Here is a 12,297-nt window from a genome sequence, read left to right as displayed (position 1 = left end):
CTTATCCTAAAACTGACCTCTCGTTCTAGATTGCCCCACAAGAGGAAGCATCCGCTCTACATCTACTTTGTCAATCCCCTTTATCATCTTATATACCTCCATTTGGTCTCCTTTCATTCTTCCAAACTCGTGAGAGTATTGGCCCAAACTTCTCCATTTCTCTTCATAAGACAAACCCCTCATTTCTGGAATCAATCTAATGAACCTCCTCTGAACTGCCTCCAATGCCACCACATCCCTCCTCAAATAAGGCGCGCAAAACTGTTCACAGTCCTCCATGTGTGGTCTCACCAATGCCTTGTACAGTTACAGCAACACTTCACTACTTTTTATACCTTATTCCTTTACCTATAAAAGCCAAACTTCCATTTGCCTTCTTTTGTAAGGGCCCCGAAGAATCCAGCACGAGTTTTAAGGATACAAAATAATAAAGTTTATTTACTATAACAATATATACATAACAGTAGCAGTAACTTCCCTTGCTACCTTCTTCCTCCTGGTTCCTGGACTGGCCAGCTTATTTATAGTAGGAGTTTCTCCGCCCCCCTCACTGGGGAAGTTCATACTCCCATAGGATTGTGGGATAATCATTAGTCCCCAGCCAATCGTCAGTAGGCAGGTTATAACATCCCTCCCCCCCCCAAAGTCCAAGGAATCCACCGTAGGCCCTGGCGAAGGAAGGCGTCAAACTCGTTTGGCCGCAGGCCGGACGCCATTTGCACGCGGCGCTGGATCAGGCGGCGTATAACGAGACGGAGACCGGCGCTTCCGTGATGAACGGCGCGGTTGTACATCCACGGCCTGTGGACCCGAGGATTCCCCCTCTGATTCATCCTGTGTCTCCATCTCGGAGTCAGAGTCTGCTGCCTCCGTCATGTCAGCGTCTCTGTCCCCATTCGGTCCCGTCGTGACCTGCGCAGGCTTTGAGTGAGGCACCAGTGGAAGATTTGGATGACTACCTTCCCTTGTTTCTGGTCTTTGCCGCTGTTGAACTGAGCTCCGGGGGCGGGGAATCTTTTGCGGGGATGATCTTCTGGACCGGATGTGGTCTACATGTTTTCGCTGGAGACGACCCTGGGCTTGCACTTGGTACGATATAGGGCCCGTTTGGCGAAAGATTACCCCAGGAACCCATTGGGCACCACCAGCAAAATTCCGCACGAATACTGGGTCACCGGGCGCAAACTGCTGAATCGGACGATGCTGAGACAATCCCGGTCCCTGCCGTTCTTGTGTGCGGCGTACTTTTGCGCCAATGTCCGGGAAGACCATACTAAGGCGGGTGCGAAGTCTCCGGCCCATTAGGAGTTCTGCGGGAGCTACCCCAGTCACTGTATGGGGGGTGGTCCTGTGCGTAAACAAAAACCGAGCCAGTCTCGTGTCCATTAATCCGGAAGACTGCTTCTTTAGGCCTCTTTTGAATGTTTGCACTGCACGCTCTGCCAACCCATTTGAAGCCGGGTGGTAAGGGGCAGTGCGGATATGGCGGATGCCGTTCATCTTTGTAAACCTAGCAAACTCCTCACTCGTGAATGGAGTGCCATTATCCGTGACCAGCACCTCGGGGAGGCCATGCGTGCTAAATGATAAACGCATTTTTTCAATTGTTGCGCAGGACGTTGTCCCCTGCATCTTATGCACCTCCAGCAATTTGGACTGGGCGTCAATTAGTAGAAGGAACATGGATCCCTGAAAAGGGCCTGCGAAATCTGCATGTAAGCGTGCCCAAGGCCGCCCTGGCCATTCCCAGTGATGTAGGGGCGCGGCCGGCGGAAGCTTCTGATGCTACTGGCAAATGGAGCAGTTTTGGGCCACCTTCTCAATGTCGGTGTCGAGGCCTGGCCACCAGACATAACTCCGGGCCAACATTTTCATCTTGGTCACGCCCGGATGCCCATTGTGCAAGTCTGATAATATCAGCTCCTGGCCTTTTTCCGGGACAACCACACGCGTCCCCCACAAGAGGATGCCGTCTTCCACGCTGAACTCTGACAGCTTGGAGGAAAATGCCCGTAACTCACCTGGGAGCTGTCTATGCTGCCCACCATACAGGACTATGTGCCGAACCTTTGACAGGACTGGCTCCGTCTGGGTCCACTCACGGATCTGTGATGCCGTGACAGGCAAGGTGTCCATAAAATTTAGGGTTGCGACCACCTCACCGGTCGTGGGGGTCGACATGGGGCCGGTCGATAAAGGCAATCGGCTCAGTGCGTCGGCATTTGCTATCTGCGTACCTGGTTTGTGCTCCAGAGAATACTCATATGCAGCAAGCAACAAAGCCCAGCGCTGGATCCGTGCAGAAGCAATGGGCGGTATCGGCTTATCCTCTCTGAAGAGTCCCAGCAGGGGCTTATGATCAGTCACGATAGTGAAATGGCGGCCGTACACATACTGGTGGAAGCGTTTCACCGCGAAAACCACTGCCAGGCCCTCCTTCTCGATCTGCGCGTACTTCTCCGCTGCAGTCAATGTGCGGGAGGCGAAAGCTATCGGTCGCTCGGCCCCGTTCTCCATCTTGTGGGACAGGACAGCCCCAATACCATACGGGGATGCATCACATGTGACGAGCAAAGGCTTTCCCGGATCATAGTGGGTTAGTAACCCAGACGACGACAATTGTTGCTTTACCCGCCGGAAAGCGGTTTCTTGCGGCTGACCCCAAACCCAGGTGTGATTTTTCTTTAGCAGCAGGTGTAAGGGGGCCAGCGTAGTTGCCAGATTGGGGAGGAACTTCCCGTAATAGTTTACGAGACCGAGAAAAGAACGAAGATGCGAAGTGTCAGTCGGGGTGGGGGCATGTTGAATTGCACGCACCTTCTCTGCGACGGGGTGCAGGCCCTCGCGGTCCACCCGATAACCTAGGTAGACTACTTCTTTTGCCTGAAATACGCAGTTTGTGTGACGTAAACGGACTCCAGCCTCCGAAAGGCGTTTAAGGACAGCCTCCAGATTTTCCAAATGCTCTTGCTCAGACGTCCCTGTAATCAACACGTCATCGAGGTAGACAGCCACACTTGGTAAACCTCTCAAAATGCCCTCCATAACACGTTGAAAAATTGCGCAGGCAGAGGATACTCCAAAGGGCAACCGTGTATATTCATACAGGCCCCGGTGTGTGTTAATTGTTACATATGGTCGGGAGGCAGGGTCCAGCTCCAACTGCAGGTAGGCGTGACTCATATCTAATTTTGTGAATGAGAGTCCGCCTGCAAGTTTCGCGTAGAGATCCTTTATGCGAGGCATTGGGTATCGGTCGAGTCGGGAAACTGTATTCACTGTAAGTTTATAGTCGCCACACAAGCGAACTGTGGCATCTGGCTTCATTACTGGCACAATTGGTGCTGCCCAGTCAGCAAAACGGACAGGCCTGATAATACCCAAACTCTCCAAACGAGTGAGCTCCCCTTCTACCTTCTCGAGCAAAGCGTAAGGCACTGGGCGCGCCCGGAAATAGCGCGGTGTGGCTCCTGGTTCAACTTGGATACGGGCTACGGCCCCTTTTATTTTCCCCAGACCAGGCTGGAATACCTCTGGGTATCATCCTAGCACCTCAGCCAACCCTCCAGAAACTGTTTGGAGGATGTGCTGCCATTGCAACCGCAAATGGCGCAACCAGTCCCGACCCAACAGGCTGGGCCCATGGCCACGCACTACGATAAGTGGGAAACGCCCCTCCTGGCGTCCATAGACAACAGGGGTCATTGTAGTTCCTGCAATGTCCAGTGGTTCCCCCGTGTAGGTGGCCAACCTGGCCTGTGAGTCAGTTAGTGTAGGGGTCTGTATACCCTGCTTGATGCGGTCGAATGTCCTCTGGGCGATCACGGAGACCGCTGCGCCAGTATCCAACTCCATCTCCAGCGGGTGGCCATTGACCCGTACTGTCACCTTAATGGGGGCCACACGGGGAGCTGCCACACAATGCAGCTGCAGGCAGTCGTCCTCCGTCTCCACGTCCTCAGGAGTGGTCGCCGCAGGTTCATCCACATGGAAGGTACGGCCTCTGGGCTGGTCCCAGTTACGGCCCCTGGGCTGGTCCCAGTTTCGGTCGGAACGACGGCGTCTCTGGCGTCCCCAGGACCGCCGTCTGCGACGGGGTCGGCGCCTACAAGTCTGACACGGACATGGCTCCTCATCCATTGGCTCTGGAGAAGGCTCCCTTCGGGGAGGAATGTCCGATGGCCACTGGCGTCGGTCTGGTCGTTGCCTCGCCCAAGGTACCGCAGGAGAGCGGGGGGACGTTTTTGGGCAGAAAGGGTTTCGCCCCAAGGCATGCACTTCCATTCCCTGTAGCTCCTGTACTCCTCGCTCTGCGCTCTCTCGGGACAAGACTATTTGTATTGCCTGTTGAAAAGTCAATGTTGGCTCCGCTAACAACTTTCTCTGGGTGGCCGCATTGTTAATACCGCAAACCAAACGGTTGCGTAACATTTCTGACAAGGTCTCACCATAGTCACAGTATTCCGCAATCCCGCGTAGCCTGGATAAAAAATCGGCAAGGGATTCTCCAGGGGTCCTCTCAGCGGTATTAAACCGGTAACGCTGGACTATCGTGGACGGGGTTGGGTTAAAGTGTTGCCCCACTATATTCACAAGTTCGTCAAACGTTTTGGTGTCCGGCGCAGCTGGGTACGTAAGGCTCCTAATCACCCCAAACGTATGCGGGCCGCAGGCGGTGAGCAATATGACCACCTGGCGCTCGTTTTCAGTGATATTGTTTGCCCGGAAATAGTAACGCATCCGTTGCGTGTACTGGTTCCAGCTTTCCAGCGCAGCATCAAAAACATCCAAACGTCCGTACAGAGGCATGGTATAATAGAAAACAACTTCCAACCTGTATCCAACAAAAATCCAGGGAGGTGGCTTCAGCAGTGTAGACAGCTATTCACTTTTACCTTCGTCGCCAGTTTTGTAAGGGCCCCGAAGAATCCAGCACGAGTTTTAAGGATACAAAATAATAATGTTTATTTACTATAACAATATATACATAGTAGCAGCAGTAACTTCCCTTGCTACCTTCTCCTTCCTCTTGGTTCCTGGACTGGCCAGCTTATTTATAGTAGGAATTTCTCCGCCCCCCTCATTGGGGAAGTTCATACTCCCATAGGATTGTGGGATAATCATTAGTCCCCAGCCAATCGTCAGTAGGCAGGTTATAACACCTTCCTTCTTACCTACTGCACTTTGTTGTGAAAACTTGGAAGAATATGAAATTTGAAACATGAAAATAACACTAAGAATACCTGAGGCGTTTAAATAAAAAGGAGAAGTCCCACAAGGGGTTAACAGCAGCAGCCTGTTTTGAAAACAGACAACTTCACAGACAGGGATGAAAACAGATAGGAGCTTCATTTTAATTCACAAGTTTAAAAAGACATTTGATTGACTTAAAAACTCTTAAAGTTATATGAAAGGAGGACTTCCGGGTGCGGCGATGACCAGCTGAGTCGCACGTTTCGGCAGCTCCCTGTGAAACGGACTTTTGGGCTCTTGATAGGAGCCCCAACGGCAATTTTGACGGCTAAAAACACTGTGCGGTAAACCAGAAGGGAATCCCCCCTGGATACGGATGGAAAAAGGAGGAGAGAGTGGCCAGATTGCAGTGGATCCTTTAGAACAGCGGCAAGGAAGGCAAGCAAAAACCAAGATGGCGTCGGAAGGTGGCAGTTTAACATGGGGCCCTGAACAACAAGAGTTCTTGAAATGCTGTGTGGAAGAGATCAAAAAGGAAATGAAGAAAGAGCTGTTGGCCCCGATACTACAGGCGATCGAAGGGCTAAAGGAGGAACAAAAGACCCAGGAGCGGGAGCTTCGGGTCGTGAAGGCAAAGGCAGCCGAGAATGAGGACGATATACAGGGCCTGGTGGTGAAGACGGAGACGCAGGAGGCACATCAGAAACGATGTGTGGAAAGGTTGGAGGCACTGGAAAACAACGCAAGGAGGAACAACCTGAGGATTCTTGGTCTTCCTGAAGGTGTGGAGGGAGCGGACGTCGGGGCATATGTGAGCACGATGCTGCACTCGTTAATGGGAGCGGAGGCCCCGGCGGGTCCGTTGGAGGTGGAGGGAGCATACCGAGTGATGGCGCGAGGACCGAGAGCAGGAGAAATTCCCAGAGCCATAGTGGTGAGATTCCTCCGTTTTAAGGATAGAGAAATGGTCCTTAGATGGGCGAAGAAAACTCGGAGCAGTAAATGGGAGAACGTGGTGATCCGCGTTTATCAAGACTGGAGTGCGGAGGTGGCGAGAAGGAGGGCGAGCTTTAATCGGGCCAAGGCGGTGCTTCATAAAAAGAAGATAAAATTTGGAATGCTGCAACCGGCAAGTTTGTGGGTCACATATCGAGGGAGGCACCACTACTTTGAGACGGCGGATGAAGCGTGGACTTTTATTGTGGAAGAAAAACTGGAATGAGCGGGTTATTAAAAAGAACGTTCGAACAAAGTGGTGGGGCGAATGTGGGGGGCAAAGAGGGGTTTTATGTACTAATCCTGCGATGTGGTAACTTTTCTCTCTCCCACAGGTGGTGATGGGGGGAGGAGGGGAGGTGGAGGAGATGGGGCGTTGGCCATTGGGGGTGGGGCCAAGGGAGAAGCGCGGGCTTGGTTCCCGCGCTATGATAATCATGGCGGGAATAGAGAAGCAGGAAGGAGGGGGCGTCGCACGGTGCGAGCCGAGGTCACGGGGGGAAGCCGAGGTCAGCCAGAGTTTGCTGACTTCTGGGAGCAACATGGGGGGAGTAATTACGCTAGCGGGGGATCTAGCGGGGGGGGGTGGGAGGGGGGAATTACTGGGTTGCTGCTGCTGGGGAGAGGGGGGAGCTGGTATGGGAGAGGATGGGCGGGGGGGCACCGCCTGGGGGAGATACAGCTGCGTGGGAACCGGGTGAGGAGCTGGAAAAAGGTGATGGCTAATCGACAAGGGGGGGGGGGGGGGGGTAGGAAGCCCCCCAACTCGGCTGATCACGTGGAACGTGAGAGGGCTGAACGGGCCGATAAAGAGGGCACGGGTACTCGCACACCTTAAGAAACTTAAGGCAGATGTGGTTATGTTACAGGAAACGCACCTGAAACTGATAGACCAGGTTAGGCTACGCAAAGGATGGGTGGGGCAGGTGTTCCATTCGGGGCTAGATGCGAAAAACAGGGGGGTGGCTATATTAGTGGGGAAGCGGGTAATGTTCGAGGCAAAGACTATAGTGGCGGATAGCGGGGGCATATACGTGATGGTGAGTGGCAAACTACAGGGGGAGACGGTGGTTTTGGTAAACGTATATGCCCCGAACTGGGATGATGCCAATTTTATGAGGCGGATGCTAGGACGCATTCCGGACCTAGAGATGGGAAAGCTGATAATGGGGGGAGATTTTAATACGGTGTTGGAACCAGGGTTGGATAGGTCGAAGTCCAGGACTGGAAGGAGGCCGGCAGCAGCCAAGGTACTTAAAGATTTTATGGAGCAGATGGGAGGTGTAGACCCGTGGAGATTTAGCAGACCTAGGAGTAAGGAGTTCTCGTTTTTCTCCTATGTCCATAAAGTCTACTCGCGAATAGACTTTTTTGTGCTGGGTAGGGCATTGATCCCGAAGGTGAGGGGAACGGAGTATACGGCTATAGCCATTTCGGATCACGCTCCACACTGGGTGGACTTGGAGATAGGGGAGGAAACAGGAGGGCGCCCACCCTGGAGAATGGACATGGGACTAATGGCAGATGAGGGGGTGTGTCTAAGGGTGAGGGGGTGCATTGAAAAGTACTTGGAACTCAATGATAATGGGGAGGTCCAGGTGGGAGTGGTCTGGGAGGCGTTGAAGGCGGTGGTTAGAGGGGAACTGATATCAATAAGGGCACATAAAGGGAAGCAGGAGAGTAAGGAACGGGAGCGGTTGCTGCAAGAACTTTTGAGGGTGGACAGACAATGTGCGGAAGCACCGGAGGAGGGACTGTACAGGGAAAGGCAAAGGCTACATGTAGAATTTGACTTGCTGACTACAGGCACTGCAGAGGCACAATGGAGGAAGGCACAGGGTGTACAGTACGAATATGGGGAGAAGGCGAGCAGGTTGCTGGCACACCAATTGAGGAAAAGGGGAGCAGCGAGGGAAATAGGGGGAGTGAGGGATGAGGAAGGAGAGATGGAGTGGGGAGCGGAGAGAGTGAATGGAGTGTTCAAGACATTTTATAAAAAATTATATGAAGCTCAACCCCTGGATGGGAGGGAGAGGCTTCTTGGATCGGCTGGAATTTCCCAAGGTGGAAGAGCAGGAAAGGGTGGGACTGGGAGCACAGATCGAGGTAGAAGAAGTGGTGAAAGGAATTAGGAGCATGCAGGCGGGAAAGGCCCCGGGACCGGATGGATACCCAGTCGAATTCTATAGAAAATATGTGGACTTGCTCGCCCCGGTACTGACGAGGACCTTTAATGAGGCAAAGGAAAGGGGACAACTGCCCCCGACTATGTCTGAAGCAACGATATCGCTTCTCTTAAAGAAGGAAAAGGACCCGCTACAATGCGGGTCCTATAGACCTATTTCCCTCCTAAATGTAGATGCCAAGGTCCTGGCCAAGGTAATGGCAATGAGAATAGAGGAATGTGTCCCGGGGGTGGTCCACGAGGACCAATCTGGGTTTGTGAAGGGGAGACAGCTGAACACGAATATACGGAGGTTGTTAGGGGTAATGATGATGGCCCCACCAGAGGGAGAAACGGAGATAGTAGTGGCGATGGATGCCGAGAAAGCATTTGATAGAGTGGAGTGGGATTATTTGTGGGAGGTGTTGAGGAGATTTGGTTTTGGAGAGGGGTATGTTAGATGGGTGCAGCTGTTGGAGAGGGCCCCAGTGGCGAGCGTGGTCACGAATGGACGGGGATCTGCATATTTTCGGCTCCATAGAGGGACAAGGCAGGGATGCCCTCTGTCCCCATTATTGTTTGCACTGGCGATTGAGCCCCTGGCGATAGCGTTGAGGGGTTCCAAGAAGTGGAGGGGAGTACTTAGGGGAGGAGAAGAGCACCGGGTATCTTTGTATGCGGACGATTTGCTACTATACGTGGCGGACCCGGCGGAGGGGATGCCAGAAATAATGCGGATACTTGGGGAGTTTGGGGATTTTTCAGGGTATAAATTGAACATGGGGAAAAGTGAGTTGTTTGTGGTGCATCCAGGGGAGCAGAGTAGAGAAATAGAGGACCTACCGTTGAGGAAGGTAACAAGGGACTTTCGTTACCTGGGGATCCAGATAGCTAAGAATTGGGGCACATTGCATAGGTTAAATTTAACGCGGTTGGTGGAACAGATGGAGGAGGATTTCAAGAGATGGGATATGGTATCCCTGTCAATGGCAGGGAGGGTGCAGGCGGTTAAGATGGTGGTCCTCCCGAGATTCCTCTTTGTGTTTCAGTGCCTCCCGGTGGTGATCACGAAGGCTTTTTTTAAAAGGATTGAAAAGAGCATCATGGGTTTTGTGTGGGCCAGGAAGACCCCGAGAGTGAGGAAGGGATTCTTACAGCGTAGCAGGGATAGGGGGGGGCTGGCACTACCGAGCCTAAGTGAGTATTATTGGGCCGCTAATATTTTAATGGTGAGTAAGTGGATGGGAGAGGAGGAGGGAGCGGCGTGGAAGAGATTAGAGAGGGCGTCCTGTAGGGGGACTAGCCTACAGGCCATGGTGACAGCCCCATTGCCGTTCTCACCGAGGAACTACACCACAAGCCCGGTGGTGGTGGCTACACTGAAGATTTGGGGACAGTGGAGACGGCATAGGGGAAAGACTGGAGCCTTGGGGGGGGTCCCCGATAAGAAACAACCATAGGTTTGCCCCGGGGGGAATGGATGGGGGATATGGAATGTGGCAAAGAGCAGGAATAACGCAACTGAAAGATCTGTTTGTGGATGGGAAGTTCGCAAGTCTGGGAGCACTGACCGAGAAATATGGGTTGCCCCAAGGGAATGCATTCAGGTATATGCAACTGAGGGCTTTTGCGAGGCAACAGGTGAGGGAATTCCCGCAGCTCCCGACACAAGAGGTGCAGGGCAGAGTGATCTCAAAGACATGGGTGGGGGATGGTAAGGTGTCAGATATATATAGGGAAATGAGGGGCGAAGGGGAGACTATGGTAGATGAACTAAAAGGGAAATGGGAAGAAGAGCTGGGGGAGGAGATCGAGGAGGGGCTGTGGGCAGATGCCCTCAGCAGGGTAAACTCGTCGTCCTCGTGTGCCAGGCTAAGCCTGATTCAGTTTAAGGTATTACACAGGGCACATATGACTGGAGCACGGCTCAGTAAATTTTTTGGGGTGGAGGATAGGTGTGCGAGGTGCTCGAGAAGCCCAGCGAATCATACCCATATGTTTTGGTCATGCCCGGCACTACAGGGGTTTTGGATGGGGGTGACAAAGGTGCTTTCAAAAGTAGTAGGAGTCCGGGTCGAACCAAGCTGGGGGTTGGCTATATTTGGGGTTGCACAAGAGCCGGGAGTGCAGGAGGCGAGAGAGGCCGATGTTTTGGCCTTTGCGTCCCTAGTAGCCCGGCGCAGGATATTGCTAATGTGGAAAGAAGCCAAGCCCCCGGGGGTGGAGACCTGGATAAATGACATGGCAGGGTTTATAAAGCTAGAGCGGATTAAGTTCGTCCTAAGGGGGTCGGCTCAAGGGTTCACCAGGCGGTGGCAACCGTTCGTCGAATACCTCGCAGAAAGATAGACGGAATGGGAAAAAGAAGGCAGCAGCAGCAGCCCAGGATCGGGGGGGGGGGACCAGAAGGACTCTCAGGGTTGTTAATATATACTGTATAGTATGTATAGGTCGTTGCTACAGATAATTATATATTGGACTGTTAAATTATATTTTTGGAGAGTGTTACTTGTGATAAGGCAGTTGCCAATTAGGGCTAGTTTTCATTTTTGTTATTTATTATTTATTCATTTTTTGTTTATAAAATAGGTCATTGTTATTTGTGTTGTTATAATATTGTGTAAAGGATGCACAATGTACTGTGTTGGTTGACCAAAAATTTTCAATAAAATATTTAATTAAAAAAAAAGTTATATGAAAGGAAACAGTATCTCACAAATCTTTAGTAAGAAGTTATTTAATTGAACAAATAGGAAAAGCAGCCAGAATCTAAAGTATAAGATAAGGAACAACTGTTAAAGTGTGAAACGTTACTTACACTAGTAATAAAAAGAAACAACTGATTAATAAATTGAGGAAACTAGAAGGTGACAAAGTAACATTATAACGTACATCGCATTTGAAGTTAAAACCTTTTGAAAATGGTCAAAGCAGATAAAGTTAGAAATGAGATAACACTAACATGACATTAACTTAACCTGAAGATGACCCGAGTCGAATCAGAGAAAAAGTGTATCAGAAAAGACATCAGCTTAACCTAAGGATGACACGAGTCGAATCAGAGAAAAAGTGTATCAGAAAAAGACATGAAACCAAAAGAGAGCCTAAGGCACTCGAGCCTAAGGCATACAAATTTATGACATGTCAAGCAAAGCGAGAAAAATGCAGTCAAAGATGGCAAGCTAGAGAGAAGGAAACTGCACTATCGCTGTAGAAGTAGCACCACGCTTCTAAACTACTAAAATTTAGCATACCAAAAGTCATGCAGACAGACTGAGGGGTGCCAGGTGCAAAGGTTAAGGGGCCCCAAATGGCTATAAAAACTGGGGATAATGAGCAGATAATCAGAAGAGCATCTTCCTCGGTGATGGGACAAGCAACATCGACAGACCGAGCAGCCCAGAGAACTCAGCAGAAGACCAAAAGTTAAAGAAACCTGATTGTCAAGAGAGACTTGAAAGTCTGCAACTGGTCCGAACAAGAAAAGATCTTTCTACCTTTCTGTAAAAGTAGTTATTCTCTTTTAACTTGAAAATAAAGTCAAGTTCAAATTGATAACCTGAAAGAGTGGTTATTATTATTCTCTTTAAAGTTACTTTACTTCACTTAGCAAGCTGGACCTGTGTTTAAGTCACTAAGTGGTAAGTAGCTAAAATTCTTCTACGAAGATACGAGTTATACCGGGGGATAACTTGAAATACTAGTTTGACCCAAATAACACCCAAGTCTGAGTAGGAGTCGGAATGAGAATCCCTGCCCACCATTTCGAATAAATCGGCCCTTTTTGGTATAGGGGGAATTCTAAGAATAGTGGTGAGGAAAAAATTGATAACCTGAAAGAGTGGTTATTCTCTTTAAAGTTTACGATACTTCACTTAGCAAGCTGGACCCGTGTGTAAGTTACTAAGTGGTAAGTAGATAAAATTCTTCTACGAAGATACGAG

General features: G+C 50.7%; 1 protein-coding gene across 1 annotated transcript in view; it reads left to right on the top strand.

The window, feature by feature from the left end:
* The first annotated feature begins 11,975 nt into the window (after positions 1–11,975).
* suox (sulfite oxidase) overlaps positions 11,976–12,297 on the top strand; it is a 37,618-nt gene continuing 37,296 nt past the window's right edge. The window contains exon 1 of the mRNA XM_072493864.1: positions 11,976–11,994. The gene's annotated coding sequence lies outside the window, so the exon portion shown is untranslated. The remainder of the gene's footprint in view (positions 11,995–12,297) is intronic.

This window comes from Scyliorhinus torazame, chromosome X (assembly GCF_047496885.1).
Source record: "Scyliorhinus torazame isolate Kashiwa2021f chromosome X, sScyTor2.1, whole genome shotgun sequence".
Classification (NCBI taxonomy): Eukaryota; Metazoa; Chordata; class Chondrichthyes; order Carcharhiniformes; family Scyliorhinidae; genus Scyliorhinus; species Scyliorhinus torazame.
The sequence above is the reverse complement of the archived record's forward strand: the minus strand, read 5'-3'. Positions and strand labels throughout refer to the sequence as shown.